We start from the raw sequence: 18,330 nt of genomic DNA on the forward strand, positions 1-18,330 counted from the left end.
CCTATCAGGGAGGAGTCAAACTCCTCCCTCCGGCTCTATTTAAGGGGGAGACCCCTTCTCCCTTCTTCCCACCAAGAAATTTGGAGCGAAACGACGAGGATTGTCAAAATTTTCTCGCAAAAGTCATCACCGTGCTCACCTCGATTTTTCATCGAAGAGGTCACCGAAGCTCGAGATAAGCTCCGATTTCTCTTCCTCTCTTCTCTCCCTTCCTTCCCTTGCCTGTGTGCACGGTCATCGGTGACCAGAGTCGTCGAATTTTGTCAGAAAAAGAGTCCCCTATTTCATCCCTTTTTTCTTGGTTTTTTGGTGCCGATGGTCACCGCCAACCGCCAGATTTGGTCCCTCTGGGCCATGAGTGTGTTGTTCTCCTGCCACCGGCCACCGTCGTGCCGGCTGCGGCTCTGATCGGTCGGTCAAAAAGGGGGCCACTCGGTCCCCTGTTTCGCCCAAAAGAAACCATGGGAAGAAAAAAAAAGAAAAAAAAAAGAAAAGAGAGGATTTTCTCTCTTCTCTCTCTTCCTCTTTTTTCTCTTCCTTCAGTCTAAATCCTTACTTTCTCTCTCTAGAATATTGAACTTTCTCTCTCTAAAATTTTTTTCTCTAGATTGTTTCTTTCTCTTGATGAATTTCTCTCTCACAAAGTTATCTTTCTAAGATTAGCATAGTGAAAAGCTTCATTTTGATAATTTTGATCAAGTTTAGTGAAGTGTCTGATCCTAAGTGGTGTTTTGATTTAGGATTTGTTTAGATTTAATTTTGAAATAGAATTAAGACAAGAATATTATTCTGGATAATAGACACTGAAGAATCTCCTAGAAGTTAGTCGATCTGTTTGCTTAGTGATCTATGAAAGGTAAGTAATGAATCATCTTCTCGAGATATTTCATATTTATTTTGAAAGCAAATATAATTATTCTTAGAATTATGCATGATTTATGAAATTGTGTTTTGAACGAAAAATGATTCTGAAATACTATGGTTTATTGATTATACATATGTTCAGTGAAAATTATGATATGTTATGATACAAAAGTATTTTGATATAGATCAGATTTATGCTCTCAGCCTAACTATGTTTCAGTGAGCCCCGCCAATAGAGATTATACATTGGTGCTCAGTGGATCCTGCCAGTGGGGGTGATGCACTGGTATTTATGGACCCTGCTAGTGGGGGTTGTGCACTGGTGTTTAGTGAACCCTGCCAGTGGGGGTTGTATACTGATATTTAGTGGACCCCGTCAATGAGGGTTAAACATTGGTCATAATCGAGGCTATTGAGTTACGAGTATTTTGATTTGAATCAGATTTATGATTATATTATATGTGAATATTTGAAAAAGATTAAATTTGCATTGAATTAGCATGAAATATATTTTTATATTTATTCACAGTATTTATTCTTGAATATCATATAATATCTGAAATGTCTAGTTGAGATATTTATTACTTATTGGGCTGTCTAGCTCATTATTTTTTTTTTATTTTTCAGATTCAGATAATTAATTACGAGCGTGGGTAATAATATTGAGACAGAGCTTTTAGAGGCGAGATTTAGTATTGTCAACTTCATTGAACTTAGATCTATTATTTTATTTTTAATGAAACTTTATTGGATGTAAGACATTTGATTTAGTTATTTGAATTAAAATTGAATAATAATTATTTGAATTTTATTCTGCTGTGATGTATTGATATCGTGATGAGATGCCTTGCATACTTATAAAGAGAGTTCTTCATAAGTATGCAGCGGTTGTCGCGACCTTCGACTCACGATCTCGAGTCGGAAGCGTGGCAGACAGTTTGGTAGGATTGATTTGGCATCGGATGTTTACTCTATTCAACTGATCTCGTGCTAGCTCGGGTTCAAGAGTGGGGGGGATCTGTTGTGAATCCTCACCTCGGCCTCGGCTAGGTCCCTTCCTTGGCTTATCGAGGTATTCGCTGCTGAGGTGTGAACATGGAGAATGCCCCAGATCGGCTCGCTATGGGTGGAAGCTCGGACTTCAAATCTAGTCGAGGTGTCTGCATGGGATATCGCCAAGCTTTTTACCTCATCCTTGGCACTCATTCGGGATCTCATTCAGGAACCAGCCCATGATAAGCCAAGGATGGAAGTTCGAACCTCGGTTTCGATCAAGGTCCATACATAAACCCCCATTGAACTTTATACTTTAGCTTCTGACAAGCTGCTTTCAGATTGGCCCATACAAATCTATTCCTAGAAAAGATAGTATCCTTTGTTGACTGATTCCATTGCTTATCCAATTCAAGAAAGTTCGGATAAGACAAAATATCTCCGATTGAATCATGCTCCAAAAGAAGAAACTCTCCGCTAACCTAATCTACGCGCAAAAATTGAGGATCGGCCAAGACTCCAGGGCGTGCATGACTCCAACTCTTCATCTATATATAAAGGGATGCGAAGATCCCCCAAAATAAGTTCTCAACTCCTACTCTCTCTCTCTTGTTGTTCTTTATCTTCTGACTTGAGCGTTAAAGGATCATCGCCGAAAAATACTCCGATAGAATTTTTTTGCAGATTTGAAGTTGAAGCTCAAGCGGCACCCCAGCATACACCATCACCTCATCCGTCCGACCTTAGATGCGGAAGCTGGATACAACACAGGATGTGCAGAGCAAAAGTTTGTATTAAATTAGGTCAGATCCGGTAGCAAACTCATCATGTCTTTTCTTTTTTTTTTTTTAGAGAAAAAATCAATTGCGCGTGCATTGGTCCATTCCTCAGAAGAGTGTAACACGCATATCAGAATCCACCATTTAGCTCAATAACGACATGCAAGAGTTTCATGAAGAAAGATACATGCTTGAAGCTACACTTTCTTCTTCAAATTGCTACATGCAGCTATTTGATGAATGTGTTACAATGCTGATAGTATATTATGCACTCACCAATAATCACCACAAGAACAAGCACCATCATAGAAGTGATGAAATCTACTGACATCCCTCACCACGACTTTTCTTCCATTTAATAAAGAAATAAACTTAATGGCATTGTGGCAATCACCACAAATTCTGAGATTCTTGAAAATTCGAATACAAGATCCTGCAGGTGTACTTATAAGCCCGAGAGCAACAGCAAGTTTCTCACTATGGTCATGCAACAGTTTCTCTTTCTCCTCTTCACCCACTGCATGCAAGGCAAGCTCGGTTTGTGGCACATAACCAGCCTTCTTAATCTCACACATCAGAGATCCCAGTACATTGTATATTTGCTCCTTTTGAGGATGTGAAGAATCGCTGGATCCAAAGACATGGAAGCTCTTCCCCACCTCCAGCCAACTTAGCCCTGGAGCCTTTCTTAATCCCCTTTCCTTCATCGCATGCCGTGCTTCAAAAGATTTATTCCAACAGGCAGCACATGCATACATATTTGCTAAGAGCACATAAGTTGCGTCATCTTCTGGTTCCAAATCAAGGAGACGTTCTGCAGCACAGATACCTAATTTAAGATTCTTGTGGTTTCTGCATGCTCCTAAAAGTGATCTCCATATAGTGGGATTTGGTTCTATCGGCATTGTTATTATGAACTTAAATGCCTCTTCCAGCCGACCTGCACGCCCCAAAAGGTCCACAACACATGCATAATGGTTGACCACTGGTTTGATTCCATAAGCTGAAGACATGAGCCGAAATAAGCAGAGACCCTCTCTTACCAGACCTGAATGACTGAAAGCATTTAGGATGCTGACCAAGGCGATTCCATTAGGATCGATGTCTGCTGCTATCATCTGATTAAACAAGTCTAAGGCTTTTCTACCTTGCCCATGCTGTGCATATCCATCAATCATAGCTGTCCAAGCTATCCTGTCCTTCGCTGAAAGATTCTCAAAAACCTGATGGGCATCCTCAATGCTGCCACTCTTTGCATACATGTCTACGAGGGCACTGGCCACACATTTATCAGATTCATGTCCAAGTTTTATAATCTAGGTGTTGGTGCAAAAATCCGCCTGCGCCGGAGAAGCTGGAGTCGAGGGAGTCGCGGTCACCGCTGGGACCTGCAAAAGAAGTCTAAACCGGAGTTGGGGTTACTCCGGCAAGACCCTCCGACGCTCAAGTCAGTTCTCTGCCTCAACAAGAATGGAGTGTTCGAACGAAAATTTTAGCAGAGTTTTGGGATAGAAAATTAGAGCTTAGAGAATAACGTATCTGGGATCCCCCTTTTATAGGCGAAGGGGACAACAGACTGATAGCGATGTCTGTAACCATCTGGCAGTGGGCTGCCCAGGGTCAGGAGGAGTTTGTTACGAAGAGTAGTGGAGTGGGATCGTGGCCATCACCGGGACATGCCACGTAGAGTCTGTTGCGGGGAGTGGAGCGGCGTCCGTTGTCGCGACTTGCCAGAGGATGGAGGAACCGCGTGGTATCCGTCGCAGGAAGTGGAGCAGAATCGTGGCCATTATTGTGGTTTGCCAGGGAGTGATGGAGCCGCATGAAATCCATCGCAGGAAGTGGAGCAGAGTCGTGGCCGTTACTGCGGCCGGCCAGGGAGTGATGGAGCCGCGCAGGATTTGTTGCAGGAAGTGGAGCAGAGTCGTGGCCATTACTGCGGCCTGCCAGGTAGTCCATGTCTCGGTTGGAGTCCGGTCCCCATAGAAGCCTGGATGGGGATCCTTCATCGAGGAGTCTCGGCCAAGGCCGCTCGTGATAGAAATTTGAAGTAGATCATTTACAGCGAAAACTCGGTGTGGGTCGCTTGCAGTAAGGGCTTGGAGTCTGGCTCCCGTAGGAGTCCAGACGAAGTCTTTCTGCAGTCGAAGTCGGGGACGAAGTCCGGCTTCCGTAAGAGTCTGGGCGAAGTCCTCTTGCAGTTGAAGTCGGGAACGAAGTCCAGACGAAGTCTTCCAGCAGTTGAAGTCGGGGACGGAGTCCAGCTCCCGTAGGAGTCCGGACGAAGTCTACCTGCGATCAAAGTCGGGGGCGAAGTCCGGCTCCCGTGGGAGTCCGGACGAAGTCTTCTTGCGGTTGCAGTCAGGGATGAAGTCCGGCTCCCGTAGGAGTCCAGACAAAGTCTACCTGCATTTAAAGTCAGGACCGAAGTCCGACTCCCGTAGGAGTCCGGACGAAGTTTACCAGCAGTTGAAGTTGGGGGCGAAGTCCGGCTCCCGTAGGAGTCCGGACGAAGTCTTCCAGCAGTTGAAGTCGGGGATGAAGTCCGGCTCCCATAGGAGTCCGAACGGAGTCTACCAGCAGTTGAAGTCGGGGACGAAGTCCGGCTCCCGTAGGAGTCCGGACGGAGTCTACCTGCACTTAAAGTCAGGGGTGAAGTCTGGCTCCCGTAGGAGTCTGGACGAAGTTTACCAGCAGTTGAAGTCGGGGACAAAGTCTGGCTCCCGTAGGAGTCCGGACGAAGTCTTCCAGCAGTTGAAGTCGGAGATAAAGTCCGGCTCCCGTAGGAGTCTGGACGAAGTCTACCTGCGATCAAAGTCGGGGGTGAAGTCCAGCTCCCGTAGGAGTCTGGACGAAGTCTTCTTGTGGTTGAAGTCGGGGATGAAGTCCGGCTCCCGTAGGAGTCCAGACGAAGTCTTCCAGCAGTTGAAGTCGGGGATGAAGTCCGACTCCCGTAGGAGTCTGGGCGAAGTCCGACTCCCGCAGGAGTCCGGACGAAGTCTCCCTGCAGCCGGAGTTGGGGACGAGATCCGGCTCCCGTAGGAGTCCGGGCAAAGTCTACCTGCAATTGAAGTTGGGGGCGAAGTCCGGCTCCCGTAGGAGTCCGGACGAAGTCTACCTGTAGGTGAAGTTGGGGCGAAGTCCGGCTCCCGTAGGAGTCCGAGCGGAGTCTCCCCGCAGCCAAAGTCGGGGACGAGATTCGGCTCCCGTAGGAGTCCGGGCGAAGTCTCCCTACAGCCAGAGTCGGGGACGAGATCCGGCTCCAGTAGGAGTCCGGGCGAAGTCTACCTGCAATTGAAGTTGGGGGCGAAGTCCGGCTCCCGTAGGAGTCCGGACGAAGTCTACCTGCAATTGAAGTTGTGGGCGGAGTCCGGCTCCCGTAGGAGTTCGGACGAAGTCTGCCTGCAAGTGAAGTCGTGGGCGGAGTCCGGCTCCCATAGGAGTCTGGATGAAGTCTGCCTGCAAGTGAAGTCGTGGGCGGAGTCCGGCTCCCGTAGGAGTCCGGGCAGAGTCTTCCTGCAGCCGGAGTTGAGGATGAAGTCTGGCTCCTGTAGGAGTCCGGACGTTGCGAAGAATCTGGTCGACGCTGGCGGAGGCTTGTCCGTCGGCAAAACTTGAGAGCGTTGAGGAGGCTCGACTGCCAGAGAGACTCGGAGAGATGTCGTCGGAGGTCGGAAGTCGGTAGGATCCCCGGAGGGTCACTCCTGTCACGAACTTTGGCTGGGGGGTATTTTATACCTAACACCAGTCCCCTTACTTCCGAGTTCGAGTTTCGAATGAAGGAAGTACAAAAAAGTTTTCGCAGCTGAAGTTGTCCCCTTGAATTCTGTGCACGATCGCCCTCAGATATTCTGGCATTAAATACACGCGTGCCGGAGTCTTTTCAAATCGGAGCGATCCAAAGGGACCTTTCAAAATTTCCACTGGTACGTTGACCCAGGCACGGTGCAGTAATGGCTCTGTCAGCTGTCAGCCGCTTTTAGCCGCCTGCGGTGGCGAGTGGGACACATGGCGAGCGTGGGTCGGCCTGGGGAGATCCGCGATCATTATAGCACCGGATCCCAGGGTCTATTTAAACCCGCCTTTCTACCTTCAGGAGTTTCATTCTGCCTGAGAGTTCCGTGTCTGCCTTCCCTCTGAGAGCTCTGACCCTCTTTGGAATCCACCTTGGCCCTAAGCGTTCTTCGAGTCATCCCTGTCCTCGCCCCTCTGCATCCTTCAGAGCGATCTAGGTTAGTCCCGGAACTTTTGTTCCTCTTCTTGCCATTTAGGGGCCTTTTCTCCTCTATTTTTCTTCTGTCGCATTCCTCCAGTTTGGTCCCCCGCAAACCTTTCGCCCCTTGTCCCGCCTGATTTCTCCAGGATCTTTAGGGCCCTTATTTGAAATGTCTTCTAGCACCTCCGCCTCTAGTAGTTTCGGGAGTTCATCCACCTCAGCCCCCCAAAATCCCTACACTGTAGACGAACCCACATTTGGGGCTGGTCCTCGCCTAATTTTTGCACTGGGTGCCATTCCTTGTTCTCTGACTCCGAACAAACTTCTACTGATAAGGGTTCAGTATGGAGTTCCTCCGAAGTATAATCTGGAGCTTCCTGATCCCTCCGACCGGGCTAGCACCCCCCCACCTGATCGTTTCTGCCTGTATCAGGAGGCCTTCCATACCGGACTCCGACTTCCGCTTCCGCCCTTCGTCGTCGCCCTTTTCCGTTTCTTGGATATTTCTTTAGCTTCAGTAGCGCCGAATTTCTTTAGGTTTTTGATAGGGTTCCTCTCCCTTTGCCATGTAGTCGAAGTTCAGCCATCTCTTTCTTTGCTTAGGCACTTCTACACCTTCAAGCGTCACCCCTCAGTAAAGGACTGATGGTATTTCTCCCCCCAGTTTGGTAAGAAGGGGTTGCTGAAAGGTGCTCCCTCTTCAATCCATAACTGGAAGGAGAAGTACCTCTTCGTCCACTGCCCGACTTTGAGACTGGGATTGCCCCCTTGGGGCTCTCTGAGGGACTCTATCCGCTGGGCTCCTAGCCTGGGGGAGGACGACCTTCAGGCCGCCCGGAAGCTTCTTGGTTATTCGGCTCCTTCCCTTCCCAACCTTCTGAAGGAGCAGTTTTTGTTCAACATCGACTTGAGTCCCTAGGATCCTGCGAGTATCCCACCTTTCCTTTCCTCTTCTTTTCTCCTGCTCTTCTTCTTTTTTTTCTCTCTCTTTTTTTTTTGTGTGTCGCTTCTTCCTTTTTCACCCCATCACTGATCTTCTTTTTCTCTTCTCACTTTCTTCTTCTTTTTTTTTTTTTTAGGGATGGACGCCGAAGCAGCATGGATGCTCGCCAGGGGCCTCAAGGCCCACAAAAGAAAAGGTGTCGCAGCCTCCGGATCAGCAAAGAAGGTCAGAACGGAGGAGACGAGCTCAATCACGCCCGCCCAGGTGGCCCCCACGATCGACGTTCCTTCAGACGTCGAGCCCCCAGCTCCCCGGGCCTCTTCAAGGAGCTCTCCCACTGAGGTTCCCACCTCAGGGGACCGCATCGAGATGGTGCCTGGGGCCGAGAGGGGGAGGAGAAGGAAGTCGGTGGCCCGCAGGGTGAGTAGCCGCCGGACCGCCATCGAAGAATCCCACGGTTCCGACGAAGAGCCGAGGGAAAATCCCTTCAATGACAGGGACTTGATAAAGCGGTTGATTGACGGCTGCATCCTGTTCGAGGTCGTCGAGAGGATTGATCACGCCGACCCCGAACAGCGGGTTTGGGACTCCCTAGGGTCCTTTCTCGAGGTAAGCAGATCTTCATTTAATTAGCTTTTCGACGTCCGTTCTGACCTCCTAGTCACCCTTACAGATTGGACACCAGCTCCTTGCCAATATCGAGGCGACGAACCGGGTGAGGAGGGACGCCATCCAGGCGGAGGAAAGTCGTTGGACCGAAGTCGCTCGCCTCAAAGAAAAGGCAGCCGAAGTAGTTACCCTTCAAGAGGCCCTGGAGAAAGAAAAGCAGGCCCTGGAGAAAGAGAAGTAGACCTCGGAGGAGAAGGTGAGGAAGGCGGAGGCCGAGGTCGCAAATTTGGCGGAGCAGATCCCGATCCTGATCTCGGAGGCCAGGGTTCTAGCGGTGGAGGAGTTCAAGGCCTCTGCGGAGATAAGGGACCTGAACGTCAAGTTCGGCAAAGAAGCATTCATCAAAGGATTCGAGCTCTGCCAGGAGAAGGTGGTCAGGAAATTTCTCGAGCTTGATCTCAGCTTCTTGGGCGAGGAGTCTGAAGACGAAGTCGGTCCCTCTCCCACTGCTACTGCCACCGCAGCCCCCCTTCCAGGGACACTGAGCTCCCCAACTCCCACTTCAGAGGTCTGAGACCTCTGACCTTGTATTTTTTTTTTACTACAATTTTTTTTTTCCTTTTTATCTTTAAGAAACATTCAATCAATAAAGTTGAATTTCTCCCTATGGAGGGCTTCTCCACTCTTCCTTCCTCCTTTTTTTTTTGTTTTTCTTTCTGCAATGGGATGCACCTTGACGCTTTTGTCTCCCGATGGCAGTGTCCTGCCGAAGCGCTTCCCCTGCCACAGGAGATTCTACTGAAGTCCACGATCCAGCGTCTGAAGAAGAAGGTTCTTCATTTAACAAAAAGATCGAAGAAGATAAATGGCGAGCTTCGCAGGTTGAGGAAGAGCCACTCTGAAGCCACTGCGAAGGCCATCCGCTTCCGGAACCTCCACGTGAAGGGGATCATGGAGTACAGTCAGAGGAAGACGAACTTCGAGAAGGAGCTCAAGGAACACAAGAAGCGCGCCAGCGACCGATCTTGGGCTCAAGCTGCCAAGATCAGTTCTCTCAGAGTGGAGCTGTCGGCTGCACAGGAGAGGATTAGCCAGTTGGAAGGAAGCTTGTCCCGGCTTCTGACTCGGGCCGACAGCGATCAGGAATGGTTGAAGAAGGTCTCTGACCTTCAGCAACAGCTCCAGGATGCCGAGGCGAGCTATGACGCGTATCGGGCCGGCTGGTGTAGGTAGGTGGATGAATACAGAGGGAAGCTCAGGATGGCGACCGACGAGGTTGCCCGCCTTCAGAGGCAGCTAGCTGGAGGGGCTCAGCTTGCTCCCGCTCGGGATTCCAGCGAACTCCAATCCCTGAGAAGAACCGTAGAAGAGCTATCTGTCGCCTTTGGGGAGAGGAAGGCCGAGCTGCAGCAATTGAAGATCCAGCTGGTATGCGAGCAGCAGGCCGTCAAGGACACGGAGGCGGAATCCGAGGTCCTGAGAAAAAAGCGTCGAGAGGTGAAGAACGAAAGCCAGCGATTTCATCGAAGATACATGGAGATACTAATGAGAGAGAAGGAATTGGAAGCAGAAGTCGAAAGTTTAAGGCGTTCCCTGACGAGGGTCGAAGCTGAAAGTTCGAGGTCGGAGGAAGCCGGACCCCCTTAGGGCTCTTTTTATCTTTCGTCCTTCTATATGTCTCCTTTTGCCGCTTGTTTGTTTGTTGGTGTCGTAGCTTTTCTTTTTCTTTTTGATGCCGATGTCGTCTAGAGGTTCTTGATCGTCTCCGCACCGGCTTGCTTGTCTTGTCATCTTTCTTCTTCAGCCTCAAGGGCTCTGTAATATATACTTAATTAATGCAAAGGAAATTTTTCGTTACCTCCTTTACTCATGTGTTGAATTGTCATTTACCGAGCTTCCTTCGGCTTTTGCATTGTTCGATATCGATGCCGCTCGAAAGTACCCGATTGCCGTCGCGTTGACCCGCCCTTCTGTTTGTGGTCGCTGATTTGTCCGGGACCACTCAGGTCTGACGCCCCCTTTCGGAGTTCAAGCTTGGAGGTCCGGGCTTATCGTCGCCCTGAGGAAGCCGCCTTATCTCTGGCTCGTGTTTAGAGCTTTCTTGAAGGTTGGGGATTTTGATAAGAACTCCAATTCTTGCTGAGATGGGGTTCCTTGCATCTTTGATGCAATTTATTTCCCATTCGTCGCTGATGCAGTCCTCGCTTTCCTTCTTAACTCCCCTCCCCTTTTCCTTTTCTTTTTCTGAGTGAGGGTTTTTTCTCTGCTCTTGGTGGGGTCGTGGGAGTGCGAAGGGGTCGCTGGGAAGGTTCCCTTCTTCCTATCTGGTCTTAAATGACCAGATCTCGATTGGCGTTAGGATGGGGTTCTTCCCCTATTTCTGATATAGTCGATTTCAGCTCAGTTTACGACGAGATCCTCCTCTTGTCGCTAACAGGGCTATGGGGGCGCATATGGGCGCTGCGGGGCCTCTCCTCCCATCTGGTCTGAGTGTAACCGGGCCTTCGACTTTACTCATGTTAGGACGAGGTTCTCCTCCTGTCCCTAACATGGCAGTGGGGGCACATGTGGGCATTGCAGGGCCTCTCCCCCATCCGGTCTAAGGAGAACCGGGCCTTCGACTTTGCTCATGTTAGGGTGAGGTTCTCTTCCTGTCCCTAACATGGCTGTGGGGGCGCATATGGGCACTATTTGGCCTCTCCCCCCATCCGGTCTAAGAGGAACCGGACCTTCGACTTTGCTCATATTAGGGTGAGGTTCTCCTCCTATCCCTAACATGGCTGTGGGGGCACATGTGGGCATTGCGGGGCCTCTCCCCCCATCCGGTCTAAGAGGAACCGGGCCTTCGATTTTGCTCATGTTAGGATGAGGTTCTCCTCCTGTCCCTAATATGGCTGTGGGGGCGCATATGGGCATTGCGGGGCCTCTCCCCCCATCCGGTCTAAGGAGAACCGGGCCTTCGACTTTGCTCACATTAGGGTTTGTTTTTGTTGTCCGAAGGTGTCATCCCCTGTCGTCACAAGTCCGTGCCAAAAAAGAAAAGATGTACAAATCTGAAAAGAATCTTGATTTAAAGTAGAGTCGTTCGTTACACATTTACAAGTTTTCAAATCTCAGGGCCGTGGAAGGTCTGCTTCCTGCCAAGGTCCTCCAGAGACGGAGTTGATGATCCCAATTGGAGGCCGATCTCCAAGCTGCTCTTCCCCCCTCGGTGGCTCAGGCTGCGGCAGGGCCCTTGGCCGATCTTCTCTACCCTCAGGCCAGCGTCGAATGAACCTATCGAGTCGACCTCGTCGGATGAGCTTCTCGATCTCATCTCGAAGCTGGATGCATTCCTCCGTGTTGTGGCCATGGTCGCGATGGTAGAGGCAGAACTTGTTAGGATTGTGCTTCCCGGGGTGCGTGCGCATCCTCTCTGGCCTAGGGAGCTGCTCTCTGACCTCCATCAGCATCTGGGTTTTCGATGCGTTGAGGGGGGCATAGTTGGGAAATCTTCCTGGGGGAGAGCCCCACCGAGCTCGACGATCCGGGCTTCCCTGCCTGCGAGCTCGAGGAGGAGTCTGGACGCGCTTGTGTCCGGGAGGAGTTCGAGAACGTGGCTGAGCTTCTCTCGACCCTTTTTCGACTGCGGGCTTACTCGAGTCTCCCGCCTGCCGCTCTCTCGTGGTCTCCTCGTCCTTCATTTTGAAGGCTTCTTCCACTCAGGTGTACCCTTCGGCCCGAGCCAACAGGTCAGCAAAATTCCTGGGGTACTTCTTTTCCAGGGAGAATAAAAGATCGTTCTTCTGAAGGCCGCCTTTCAGGACGACCATCGCTACCGATTGGTCCAAGTTCTGGACCTCCAGCGCGGCGACATTGAAACGGTTGATGTAGGCCCGAATGGACTCCCCCTCCCTCTGCTTGATGTTGATGAGGGACTCCGAACCCTTCCGGGGGTACCGACTGCTGACAAAATGAGCCACAAATTGGTGGCTCATCTGATCGAAGAAAAAGATGGTACCCGACTTCAGCGCCGAGTACCAATTTCTCACTGCTCCCTTCAAGGTGGATGGGAAGGCTCGGTACAGAATGGCGTCGGATGCACCATGAAGCAGCATCATCATCCGGAAGGCCTCCGGGTGGTCAACCAGGTCTGAAGTCCCGTCGTAGCTTTCAAATTGAGGGAGTTTGAAGTTTGGCGGGATCGGTTCCTGCATGATCATTTGAGAAAAGGGAGGGTTAGTACAAATGTCCTCACCATAAGCGGGGGGAGCATGGCGGAGCTCTTCGATCCGCCTGTTCATCTCCTAAAGCCTCCGGTCCAGAAAATCCTCTCGACTACGGGTCTCGAGGGTCTTCTGGCAGAATGGAGGTAGAGATCTTCCAGGGATAGAATCGTGGTCTGATTGAGGGCTCTCCACCCTTGGATTCGTCTTTCTGGGAAAGACGGGATGGCTGGCCCAAGTGGCCCGTCCCATCGCCGAATTTTGAAGTTCCAATGATGCTTTTTCCAGTCGCACTGATGCCTGCGGCTACTGCTGCTGTTGCACGGCCTGCACAGCTTCAGTGAGGTCTCTGACCTGCTGCACCAGTAGGTCGAATTGCTCCGCGCCAACCGCCGTTGCCGGAGGAGGAGGAGGAGGCTGAAAAATCGGAGGTGAGGTCGGAGCCTGAGATCTGGCCACAGAGGTCGTGGATCGCCGCGTGGATGCTTTGCGGGGAGGCATCGGGCAAAGACCTAGTGGGGGAAGGAGGAGTGGATGTCGGAAAAGATGACCGGAGGCGGTCCCGTTGAGCGCTCCTTTAAGAACAAGGGTGCTGCGAAGACATACCCCCTTCCTCTAGCGCCAATCCTGTTGGTGTAAAAATCCGTCTGCGCTGGAGAAGCTGGAGTCGAGGGAGTCCCGGTCGCCGTCGGGACCTGCAAAAGAAGTCTAAACCGGAGTTGGGGTTACTCCGGCAAGACCCTCCGATGCTCAAATCAGTTCTCTGCCTCAACAAGAATGGAGGGCTCGAACGAAAATTTTAGCAGAATTTTGGGATAGAAAATTAGAGCTTAGAGAATAACGTATCTGGGGTCCCTCTTTTATAGGCGGAGGGGGCAACAGACTGATAGCGATGTCTGTAACCGTCTGACAGTGGGCTGCCCAGGGTCAGGAGGAGTTTGTTGCGAAGAGTAGTGGAGTGGGATCGTGGCCATCACCGGGACATACCACGTGGAGTCTGTTGCGGGGAGTGGAGCGGCGTCTGTTGTCGCGACTTGCCAGAGGGTGGAGGAACCGCGTGGTATCCGTCGCAGGAAGTGGAGCAGAATCGTGGCCATTATTGTGGTTTGCTAGGGAGTGATGGAGCCGCACGGAATCCATCGTAGGAAGTGGAGCAGAGTCGTGGCCGTTACTACGGCCGGCCAGGGAGTGATGGAGCCGCGCGGGATCTGTTGCAGGAAGTGGAGCAGAGTCGTGGCCGTTACTGCGGCCTGCTAGGGAGTCCAGGTCTCGGTTGGAGTCCGATCCCCGTAGAAGCCTAGATGGGGATCATTCGTCGAGGAGTCTCAGCCAAGGCCGCTCGTGATAGAAATTTGAAGTAGATCATTTGCAGTGGAAACTCGATGTGGGTCGCTTGCAGTAAGGGCTTGGAGTCCGGATCCCGTAGGAGTCCGGACGAAGTCTTCCTGCAGCCGAAGTCGGGGACGAAGTCCAGCTTCCGTAAGAGTCTGGGCGAAGTCCTCTTGCAGTTGAAGTCGGAGACGAAGTCCGGTCGAAGTCTTCTAGCAGTTGAAGTCGGGGACGGAGTCCGGCTCCCATAGGAGTCCGGGCGAAGTCTACCTGCGATCAAAGTCGGGGGCGAAGTCCGACTCCCGTGGGAGTCCGGACGAAGTCTTCTTGTAGTTGAAGTCGGGGATGAAGTCCGGCTCCCGCAGGAGTCCGGACGAAGTCTACCTGCATTTAAAGTCAGGGGCGAAGTCCGGCTCCCGTAGGAGTCCGGACGAAGTTTACCAGCAGTTGAAGTCAGGGGCGAAGTCTGGCTCCCGTAGGAGTCCGGACGAAGTCTTCCAGCAGTTGAAGTCGGGGACGAAGTCCGGCTCCCGTAGGAGTCCGGACGGAGTCTACCAGCAGTTGAAGTCGGGGATGAAGTCCGACTCCCGTAGGAGTCCGAACGGAGTCTACCTGCACTTAAAGTCAGGGGCGAAGTCCGGCTCTCGTAAGAGTCCGGACGAAGTTTACCAGCAGTTGAAGTCGGAGACGAAATCCGGCTCCCGTAGGAGTCCGGACGAAGTCTTCCAGCAGTTGAAATCGGGGACGAAGTCCAGCTCCCGTAGGAGTCCGGACGAAGTCTACCTGCGATCAAAGTCGGGGACGAAGTTCGGCTCCCGTAGGAGTCCGGACGGAGTCTTCTTGCGATTGAAGTCGGGGATGAAGTCCGGCTCCCGTAGAAGTCCGAACGAAGTCTTCCAGCAATTGAAGTCGAGGATGAAGTCCGGCTCCCATAGGAGTCTGGGCGAAGTCTACCTGCACTTAAAGTCAGGGGCGAAGTCCGGCTCCCGCAGGAGTCCGGACAAAGTCTCCCTGCAGCCGGAGTCGGGGACGAGATCCGGCTCCCGTAGGAGTCCGGACGAAGTCTACCTGCAATTGAAGTTGGGGGCGAAGTCCGGCTCCCGTAGGAGTCTGGACGAAGTCTACCTGTAAGTGAAGTCGGGGCGAAGTCCGGCTCCCGTAGGAGTCTGGGCGGAGTCTCCCCACAGTCGGAGTCGGAGACGAGATCCGGCTCCCATAGGAGTCCGGGCGAAGTCTCCCTGCAACCGGAGTCGGGGACGAGATCCGACTCCCGTAGGAGTCCGGGCGAAGTCTCCCTGCAGTCGGAGTCGGGGACGAGATCCGGCTCCCGTAGGAGTCCGGGCGAAGTCTACCTGCAATTGAAGTTGGCGGCAAAGTCCGACTCCTGTAGGAGTCCGGACGAAGTCTACCTGCAATTGAAGTTGTGGGCGGAGTCCGGCTTCCGTAGGAGTCCGGACGAAGTCTGCCTGCAAGTGAAGTCGTGGGCGGAGTCCGGCTCCCGTAGGAGTCCGGATGAAGTCTGCCTGCAAGTGAAGTCGTGGACAGAGTCCGACTCCCGTAGGAGTCCGGGCGGAGTCTTCCTGCAGCCGGAGTTGAGGACGAAGTCCGGCTCCCGTAGGAGTCCGGACGTCGCAAAGAATCCGGTCGACGCTGGCGGAGGCTTGTCCGTCGGCAAAACTTGGTAGCGTTGAGGAGGCTCGGCTGCCAGAGAGGCTCGGAGAGATGTCGTCGGAGGTCGGAAGTCGGTAGGATCCCCGGAGGGTCACTCCTGTCATGAACTTCGGTTAGGGAGTATTTTATACCTAACACCGGGCATGGATCTGTTTCCCTCGCAGCTGATCTGCAAGCTTGGTACATGAAGTTGTGGCACTAGCTAATAAAAAGGGATCAAGCTTCATGGAAGCATTATGTAGACTTGAGAAAAACTGCAATGCCTTTTCATCTGGCCCATTGCAAGAGAAGCCAGAAAGCAGGGAAGAGCATGATATGATGTCCTTGCCCCTCATATTTTCAAAGATCTTGCAAGCATCATTTATGTTCCCACACTTTGCATACATGTCAACCAGTGCACCTTCTACATGGACCACCAAAGCATGGCCTGTTTTGAAGACTAAAGCATGCAAACCAAGACCGAGGTCAAGCTTGCCGGATTGTGCAGCGGAAGCTATTATGTTAGCAAAGGTGAACTCATTGGGGTGGATTCCGGATTCTCCACGCCTCTGTTCAAAGATCTCACAAGCTTGTTCAGCACTTCCATTCCAAGCATACCCACCAATCATCACAGTATACATAACCACATCACGCGAAGGAGATCGGTCATAGATCAAGCGTGCACTGCATAGGTCCCCAAACTTTGCATAGAGATCAAGAAGTGAAGTTCTAACTGAAGAGTCCCCGTCAAAGCCAGTTTTTATAACGTACCCATGAACTTGAGCACCCTCTTTCAGGCTCTCCAAAGATGCGCATGACTTCAGAACACTAGTAAAAGCATATTCTGTAGGCCTCATATCCTTTTCAAGCAATTCAGCAAAGAGATCAAAAGCTTCCAAAGGACTGCCACCATTGGAGCAACCAACAATCATCGTAGTCCATGCGAATGCATCCTTTTCCTCCATTCTTCGTAATATCTCCATTGCAGTACTCAAACTTTTTCTCTTCGAGTACATGGAGATGAGGCCACTAGCAATAAACTCATTCTCAAGCAAGCCCATCTTCACTATTGATCCATGTAGCTGTTCCCCAATTCTTAGTTCCCCACATTCAGAACACGACCGGAGTACACTTCCCAAGGTGAAATTATTAGGAGCAAATCCCAGATTCACCATGTTAACAAAAGTTTCAAGAGCATCTCTAGGCCTCTGTAGCCGGGTATACCCAGAAATTAAGGAAGTCCAAGAAACAAGATCTCTATCAGGCATTTCATCAAACAATTGTTGCGCGTGAATGATCAGGTCTGATTCGCAATGCTTGTGGATGAGTGTGTCGGCGTTGGAGATATCGGTGATAAGTCCAGTTTTAATCAGGTGGGAGTGGACGATTTCAGCATGGAGGGATGGTGTTTTTATTAGCTCCCTATAACTAGTTATGGCAGTGGCTGCATCAGTTCTTTTTGCTAGGAATTTTCGTACTGGTGGGGGAGAGGAAACGGGTGCGAGCATACAAGCGGTCAAGGTCCCAGCCATGCACTCAGTACTCACCGTTACCACCTGGTTCTTTCCGCAAACCTGGAATCCAGGTTGTCGGAAGACAGGACGGCTCAAAAAGGTAGTCCCTCTGAAACACTTCGCCGGAGATATCGTGCTCCCAGACCTGTGCTCTTTCATCCATTCACCTGCCCCATCTTCAGCCGACACGGAGGTCTGCAAATGGGTCAGCTCAATTTGCAACCTCACGTGGTTACAATCCGGTTAGACTTCACCCGGTTTCCAGCCTATTTGGTTGGGATTAATTTCGTATGAAAAAATAAATTTCATATCAGATGATCATATTTATTATAAAAAATAAAAAAATTGATGAATTTTATATTTATTTAAAAAAAAATAAAACAAATACTATAGAAGATTTGTGTCTGGTAAAATTCTAAGCGGTGATAATCTATATTTAACAAAAATACTCTCAATAATAAGATATTATTGACAATAAAAATATATAGAAGCACAAAACTTAGAAAATAATATATATATATATATATATATATATATATATATATATATATATATATATATATATATATATATTATTGGGTATAAAATACCCCCGACCGAAGCTTGTAAAAGACCGATCCTTCCAGGGCTCTTCCGGCTCCCGACCTTGTGCGTGGCGCTTCTCCGAACCTCCTCGATCATCCGGACTTATCCGACGATGAACTTCTGCATTCGTCCATCGGGCCACCCCGAAGGCCCTCTGGGACTCACTGTCTACCAACCTTCTACAGCAACAAACCACCTGAGTTTCTACCCCGAACTTCTTTCGGGCTTTGCCAGCATCCGACCTTCCCCGACGACGTGATTTCTACGGTAACCAGACTCCACCCGAGTTTCTACGGCGGTCGACCACCCCCCGGATCCTAATCGAGCTCCCGCGAGAGCCGAGCTTCTACTACGAGCGGTCTGCTCCGAGCTCCTACTGCAGGCTGGCTATTCCAGACGTCTACTGTAAGTAAATCTCATTCAAACTTCTACTATAAACAAATTTCTTCCGAACTTCTATTACAGGTAGATTTCAGCCGAGCTACTCCGTAGCGAGTGGATTCTGGATGAACTTCTACGACGGGACACCACTCCGAGCTTTCATGACAACTGGTCCTCGCCCGAGCTCCTACAATGGACGGTCCCCTCTTGACCTCTCACGAGAACAGGATCCCATCCGAACTTCTCCAGCGGATGGATTCCG

General features: G+C 50.7%; 1 pseudogene; it reads right to left on the reverse strand.

The window, feature by feature from the left end:
* Positions 1–2,886: 2,886 nt before the first annotated feature.
* LOC105037756 (putative pentatricopeptide repeat-containing protein At3g13770, mitochondrial) lies at positions 2,887–17,314 on the reverse strand (annotated as a pseudogene).
* Between the last annotated feature and the right edge of the window lie 1,016 nt (positions 17,315–18,330).

This window comes from Elaeis guineensis, chromosome 15 (assembly GCF_000442705.2).
Source record: "Elaeis guineensis isolate ETL-2024a chromosome 15, EG11, whole genome shotgun sequence".
Classification (NCBI taxonomy): domain Eukaryota; kingdom Viridiplantae; phylum Streptophyta; class Magnoliopsida; order Arecales; family Arecaceae; genus Elaeis; species Elaeis guineensis.